The sequence below is a fragment of the Stegostoma tigrinum genome, chromosome 22 (genome assembly GCF_030684315.1).
Source record: "Stegostoma tigrinum isolate sSteTig4 chromosome 22, sSteTig4.hap1, whole genome shotgun sequence".
Classification (NCBI taxonomy): Eukaryota; Metazoa; Chordata; class Chondrichthyes; order Orectolobiformes; family Stegostomatidae; genus Stegostoma; species Stegostoma tigrinum.
The window spans coordinates 19329473-19337109 of record NC_081375.1 but is presented as its reverse complement, the minus strand read 5'-3'; the positions used below and the strand labels follow the sequence as shown (position 1 = coordinate 19337109).

The window sequence follows — 7637 nt, the reverse complement described above, 5'->3', positions numbered from 1 at the left end:
CTTTTACAATTTGCTGTGTTTGAACAAAACAAAGAAGAGCCTGGTGACTGCCAGGAACATTGAATAGCATTTGGAAGTGAGGATTCAGTTGCTTTGATCATTCTGCAGATGTGCTATGGACAGAACAATATCAGTTGCATCATTACTGCAGCTTGCTGCATTTTGTACAAACTAATAGCAGAAAGTGGATTTGAGTCACATCAAAGAAGGAAGAATGGAAGAAGCTGAGACCACAACTGCAAGAAGGGAAGGGCAACATAATGTGCCGTGGGTGAGGGAATAGTAGAGCCTGACTTTTAGTGACTGTCACAATCTTCTTATCTATAAAAGCTCCTCAGCAATAATTGTGTTTGTTAGACCTTCACGGCTACCTTGACTAGCAACTGTAGCTTCCGATATTCATTCAGTCACTGTCTAAGCTGGTGACTTTCTGCAATGGAACTGTAATGACAATGAACAAATGTGACCTGCAGGGTAATTTAGTTGTCAGTTTTTGAAATTGCATCCTGTTGATATCCCAGGAAATGACAACACTCTGGCTGGACTCCTCCACTTTCCAACCACAATGGTGAAGCTGTTTCTCATGCATTCCAAAACCAAATGTAGCCTTCTTACATGAAGTCTACAGCTTAGATCTCTTTGCTGCAAACCTGAAGTGTGCATTTCTGTTTGGACTAGTGAAGCTATTACTCTGTAGGCTATTGGGGCTGCTCGATCCTGTGCCAGTGGTTGGGAATGATGCAGTCTGCGTTTAGGCCTTCTCAGAAGGATTCTCCTTCTCCAAGATGTCTTCTTTTGGAAGGGAGTGGGCACTGTTGCTTGTTGAAAAAGAGATGAGGATAAGGACAACGCTGAGAAGCAAAATAGCAGAAGAAGGCAGAGAACCATCATCCAGTTAGGTCATACATGTAGGCAGAGCTTCAGAAGGTCATGAAGGTTGCAACTAATACAGAGTGGCCATGTTTGCGATGCTTCCCTTCACCCAATGTTCCCCGCCCACCTTCAAACTGTCTTCCATTTAGCTATGGGGAGGTGGGAGGCACTGTATTCCAGCATTTGTTGTCTCAGCTTTGGTAATGCCATGAGGTTGCTTGGCCCTCCTCTACCGACTTACTCCCTATTGCTCACTGCGTAGTCTTGTTTCCTGTGGTGATGCTCCGAGTTAAAAATTTTAACAACCTGCTTCCATGCCAAGTTAGTGCATGTGGTGGCTAAGACCCAGAACAGAGAATATGAAGCTATTTGCTTATGTCGAAAGAAATAATTGCATATTGCCCACTCCCTCAGTTTTCTGCATATTTGAAAAGTCTGGAACTGGGATAGGTCTGACTGTTGTGTATGAGTATTAGAAAGTAGTTCCAACACAAAAATAAACCTCTGTTTTCCAGTTCACAATGTGGTACGAACCCAAGTAAATAATTTTAATGGAGCACAGGAAAAACCATGTATCATGAACAATTACATTAATGGGTTACTTAATAGGACACATACACAACAGAACTCAGAGCTATAATTAACTGGAACATTCTGTAACCGGGGAGGTAACTGACCAGTTTTTATTACAGCAACTATTTATACTACTCCAGCGACAGAGAACAACACTCCATAAAATGCAATTTGTTAAAATGCAGAAAAGGCACGAAACAGTAGCCATCACAAATGGTGTCAAACTTATATAGCTGTGATTTACGTCATATTTTCTTCCAGCCTTATTCCTATTCTTTGTACCTGAAATACAAAAGGAATCCATAAAACACTTCTGCATCAAGAACACAGAGGAGCACAGGGAAAATTTACAAATTTCTCATGATACACTAATGAATAAAGTCAGAGCACTGCAGAGTCAAGGGACAAGTAGAATGGAAAGTTATAGCTGGCTGCAAAGCAGAAAGCAGACGGCAGGAGTAAAGCATTGTTATTCAGAGTGACAGACGGAAGGTAGGAGCTGGGACCCTGCCAGGACTAAAGCTGGAATTACTGCCCACAATTGATATTAACTATTTAAATTTTGGAATCAAATACATAATTTCCAAGTTTCTGATGGCAACAAATTGGGAGGAATGGCCAATGTTGAGAAGACATTGCAACAAATTAAAGAAGATAGCAATACATTTGCAGAATGGGCATGTAATAACAAATTAGTTCAACATAGGTGTAAAGCTTCACATTGCTTAGACAACAATAATCTAAATGAAGTAGAGGAACAAAGTAATCTGGAGGGAGTAAGCATGCACATCAATTAAAATTGTGGCACTGGTTAATAAAGTTATAAAAGCCAACCAATAACTCGCATTTACTTCTGGAGAGAGAAAATTGAGAAGATATAATTAACTTGTAATAAACCTTGGTTAGACCACATTTGGAATGCTGTGAATTATTCTCATCAAAAGAGAATAGAGGCAGAAATGGACCATTTTAGGACAATACCCAAACTGCAGAAATGTACTTTTCATTTTGAGTCTGTTTGCTCTTGAAAAGAGAAAGCAAATGGAGGTCTTTAAAATTATAACAAATCATGATTGATTGGACTTGGAGGTATTTCCACTTGTGGGCAAGAGGTCATCAAGATAAGAAAGTAATCAATAAATCAAATTAGAAATATTTTGCACTAAAAGGGAGGTTCAAAATTATTTTAGAGAGAAGGGAAAAGAGGATTATCCTAATAGAATCAAAAAAGAAAGGATAGGAGGAAGCCTAAGTGGATCATTCATGCCAGGACTGATCAGTTGGCGCATTTATCCTGTTGTGTTTCTGCATTTTATGTAAAATGGTAAAGTTAGCATTTTCCCACTTAATCATGAGGCAGAGATAATTGGTGGTGGTTTAATCTGAGAGTCACCAGGCCTCAGGTGATGGGAGAGGTTAAGAAGGCGGTATCTTCCATGGTAACCTCAGCTGGTGGAGGAATTTAAGGTGCATGTTTGGCGTCATTCCATATTGCAAAGCCAGCTGTCCAGTCAGTTTTATCTGCATTTTATGTAACCCATTAGAGAAGAAATTAGCTTGGATTTTTCAATCCGGGTAGGCCAACCAAAACTAAATTGATGCAAGAATAACACCCACCCGACTTGCACTGTTCTGACCCTATGCTTATTTCTAAGCTTGGTATCATTTGATTAAGATAAGCATGCTTACTTAAAGAAATAGTTCATAATTGAAAGATTGACCAATTCTTAACTGGCAAAAGGAGAGATGGCGGTGAGGCAGTAATATCACAGGAGTAGTAATCCACAATGCTTCGGTAACATGGGTTCAAATCCCAGTGCAGTTTGGAACTTAGTTAAGAATGAAAAGATCGGGAATTCAAAAGCTAATCCCAGTAATGGTGAGCACACTGATTTAGATACTTAGCTTGCCTGACCTATGTGTGACTGCAGTACCATAACAATGTCGATTCCTAAAGTTCCAAGGAATTAGGGATGGGAAGGAAATATTGGCCTTGCCACTGATATTCACATACCCTGAAAGAATGGGAAAAAAAACTGGGGGCTTGTGATAAGCCTTGTGCTGCAGGTGGGTCCAATCATTGCATATTCTTATTCTTTATACAATGGTTTTGTGACACTGCAATCTGCCAAGGACTGTGTACAAATCCAAAAGGAACTGAAGCAGAGCCACCCTCACTCTGAACATTTGGGATTAGATTCAAGAGGTGACACTGGACCCTGGACAGTTTTTGCAACTGTTTTTATTTTCATATTTTAAATATGTGACCCTTCTTGGATAAGCAATTTTTAAAAACTTTTAAGTGCCAAGTAACAGTAGGTTCAAAATGAACAAAATCGATTGCCAAAAAACAATGCAATTATCAGGGGAGCAAGTATGTCCCAGGACTGCTGAAAAAATAACTGTTATGCCTATAATGCTTAGATTCCCATAATTTCTAAATCCACCACTGGCAAAACTGCAGGCTTCATATATTGTCCCTGCAATAAAAATGATTGAGTGTTACTTGTAACAGTGGCTTAAGTTATGGCCAGCCCAGCCCCATTACGTTTGCAGTCCAGGATATGTTCTCGGGTATTATGAGGAATCTATTCAGGCTCTTTGTTGCACTTTTGAAACTACGGTGAGCATTCGCTGGTTTACTTGATGGCAGATATGCTGAGGCAGGAATTTGAAGGCAAAGAGGCAAGACTATTGGCTGAAATGTACATACAGTGCCATTGCCTGTGTCCAAAGATTGCATTATAATTAGTTTTATCAAAGAGTCTTTTTGTATGTGTTAATCAATATGACCATTGTAATCTCCCCAGCAATTCAGAAGCTCAAGCATTTTAAATGCAGCTCATCAATAAGTGTTATTAGCAAATTGTGTCATTACTTCTCTCACTGCTCAGCATATCATATTTCTTGCAAGTACTGTTTGGTATTCTTGCCACTAGCCCCTGCACCTCACCTACCACTTCGTATCCTTACTCCAACTGCAGGCAAGAAGAGCTGTTGAAATCGTTCACACGGTTGATCCCTGGAATGGTAGATTTAACGTACAATGAACGGCTAAGGATCCTGAGATTGTATTCATTAGAGTTCAGATGGTTGAGGGGAGATCTAATAGAAACTTACAAGCTAATGTATGGCTTAGAAAGGGTGGACGCTGGGAAGTTGTTTCCGTTAGGCAGGGAGACTAGGACCTGTGGGCACAGCCTTAGAGTTAGAGGGGGTAAATTTAAAACTGAAATGAGGAGACATTTCTTCAGCCAGAGAGTGGTGGGCTTGTGGAATTCATTACCACAGAGTGCAGTGGGGGCTGGGATGTTGGATGCCTTCAAGGCAGAGATCTACAAATTCTTGATCTCACAAGGAATCAAGGGCTACGGGGAGAGTGCAGGGAAGTGGAGTTGAAATGCCCATCAGCCATGATTTAAATGGTGGAGTGCACTTGATGGGCTGAATGGCCTGACTTCCACTCCAATGTCTTATGGTCTTTCCTGTAGATGCTTAGATTATTATTAAGACCCATAAAACCTTAACCAGGCTGCATTACAAGACTTTCCTACATCTAGTCAGCACCTGAAACAATTCTTCAATACATTGTCAAAAGGAAGCTGTATGATTATTTTGATAGATGCATATCCTTCCGCTATACAGGTGAAAATAGGTAATAATATGTTGTGAATTACTCAAAAGGTGTCAGGGACAATGGCCTTGATTGGCTGAATGCTATCTGAAACTTGTTATCTTGGAAAAGCAATGCTGGGACAATGATCTGTGCTAAAATAAAAGCACTGAGCCTTCAGACGTGTGTAATAACATCTCTAAGCAGAAAATTTCTGATTAGAAATGATGTACATAAGCCTGCTTCTGATCCATCAACCCTATGTCCTAATGGTGTCTCTGTTCAAGTCACACCTGCTCCAGAGGTGTGTAATAGCATCTCTGAACAAGCTGATTTGAAAATGCCTTCTGAGAAATGAGACTTGAGTCTCGAATATGATGTGGATGGCTCCAAATCAATGTCATATGCCTACAATGGAGTTCTCTCCCACTCCTTGGAGAGTTTTTTTTAATCTTTATTCATTAATAGGATGAGGGCGTTGCTGGCTAGGCAGCATTTATTGCCTGTCCTTAATTGCACAGACAGTAGTTAAGAGTCAACCACATTGCTGTGGATTTAGAGTCACATATAGGTCAGGCCAGGGAAGGATGGCAGCTTCCTTCCTTAAAGGGCATTATTGATGGGTTTTTCTGACAATTGACAATGGATTCATGGTCCAGGTAATTCCAGATATTTATTGAATTCAAATTCCACCATCTACCATGGTGATATTAAAACCGGCTCCCTAGAATTTTGTCTGGTCTCAGGATTAACAGTCCAGTGATAATACCATGAGACCATCACCTCCCCTAGTCTGGGGGACCGGTACCAATGCGTCTGTAATGTTTGAAATTCAAGGCTCCCAATAAAACTCTACAGGCATCATTCTATTCATAAGGTTTAAATTTCTCAAAGTTTACTCTAGTGCCAACCTCAGGGAATTTCACACAGGGTTTTACTCCCTGAGTCTGAGTGAGATTTCTTACACAGTTTCATGATGGTCACCTGACTAAGTACATACCACACCTCCTTCGTGCGGCGCTCATGACATCTTCTGCTTTGCAGCAGTAAAAGTGCTCACCAGCACTGACAACATATGGCATTCAAACTACCAGCACCATGTTTATCACCCAGCTGTACACAAATTCAAATAATGCATGCTAGAAATTGCTTTTCACAGTTCCAGTGTGCAAAAATTTCCAAGCTAGATGGTGAAAGAAGCAAATTGGCAACTGAAGTTCAGTGTGCTGGAAAGGAGGGCACCCCAGAGAACTGCTGGAAACCAGGCAGGACCTAAGATGTGTCATCTTTGGGGACTCCAGAATTGCCCTGCCCTTCCGTCTTTTCTCTGTGGAAATTCAAGCCAAGGATGGTGAGCCTGCAGGACAGGACATTCTCAACATTTCTAGTCCTCTAACCATGACACTTCTGGGTTGTGTGCTTAAACGTCCAAGATCAACATGCTCTACTATGGGGCAGGCTACATCCAACCCCCAGACATAATGGGAAGGAAAGGATAAAGAAAACAATGAAAACTCATTGTAAGTGGAATCTCACATATGTAAATATGTTATCATGTTTATACTTGTCATTTAAACTGCAGCTACGAGTAAGAAGATATTGAGATTTCCTCTCCTTAGTGCCACACAATCTTAGAACCCTATCTGAAGGAGTGAGGCTCCTTTTTGCTCACTACAGTTTCTACAGCATACAATGATGCTATGCTGTAGGCTGATTGCTGCAGGAACCCTCGTCTTGTCTAAGCATGAGAACCTCACCTTGACGAAGGCTATCACCTGGCCCTCAATGTTCTCGGTGAACAAATGGACTGCATTGCACTATCTGTGCTGGGCCTGTCAGATGGTTGTGTAATGGATCCATCATACTTTGGTTGGAGCAGGAAGCCTTTGTCTCCTAACATTTGTATGACGTCTGGCCCTTGGAATGAAGCAGGAGCTTGAGGGTTATCAAAGATATTGGCAACGAGGATACCTGATGAAGACTGCTGGAAATGAAGTGATCTGCTAAAAGAAAAGGCAAGACAGAGTTGCTGTGAGAATGCAAGTAAACACAAAACAAATGGGTGCTAAGTTTGTAACCAATGAGCTCAGGGACAAAGCCTACTCTGAAGGCCTGTCCCTCTAAGCAAGGTGACCTGAGACCAGCATTACAATGTAAGGTGTCAATGAATTCCAAAGTGCCATATTAAAATGGAGAAATGCATTATAAATGTGCCATGATGACATGGTGAGCCTGGAACTTTGTTGTTGCCAACCTCCTTGAATGCTTGGTGCAGCTGATGGCCGTGAAGTGCGTGCTGAAATGCTGGCGAACGTTGGCTAAGGTGGAGACCTGAAGAAGAGGACATTGATCTGCAGCTACCAGATAGCAGCTCTGACTGTCATGCCTGCAATTGACACCATCTAGTTTCTCTCTACCACCTGGGAAACGACCAGCCTGCAAGTAAAAGAAGCATGGTAAGATATTAGCAAGATGTGAATACACCAAAATGCTCTTCACCAGTCACTAGCAAGATTCTCACTGAGCTGGTGAAACCTGGTGTAGAAGATTGAACCCTTTTTCCGTGACAGCAAAAATC

At 41.3% G+C, this 7637-nt stretch overlaps 1 long non-coding RNA gene across 1 annotated transcript; it reads right to left on the bottom strand.

Annotated features, from left to right (window-relative positions):
- Positions 1 to 1638: 1638 nt before the first annotated feature.
- On the bottom strand, positions 1639 to 7408 carry LOC125463531 (uncharacterized). Its single transcript, XR_007249852.1, has 3 exons — positions 7314 to 7408; positions 6817 to 7062; positions 1639 to 1728 (listed from the first exon to the last, which is right to left on the bottom strand). It is a non-coding gene; the product is annotated as an uncharacterized LOC125463531 (long non-coding RNA).
- Positions 7409 to 7637: the final 229 nt, after the last annotated feature.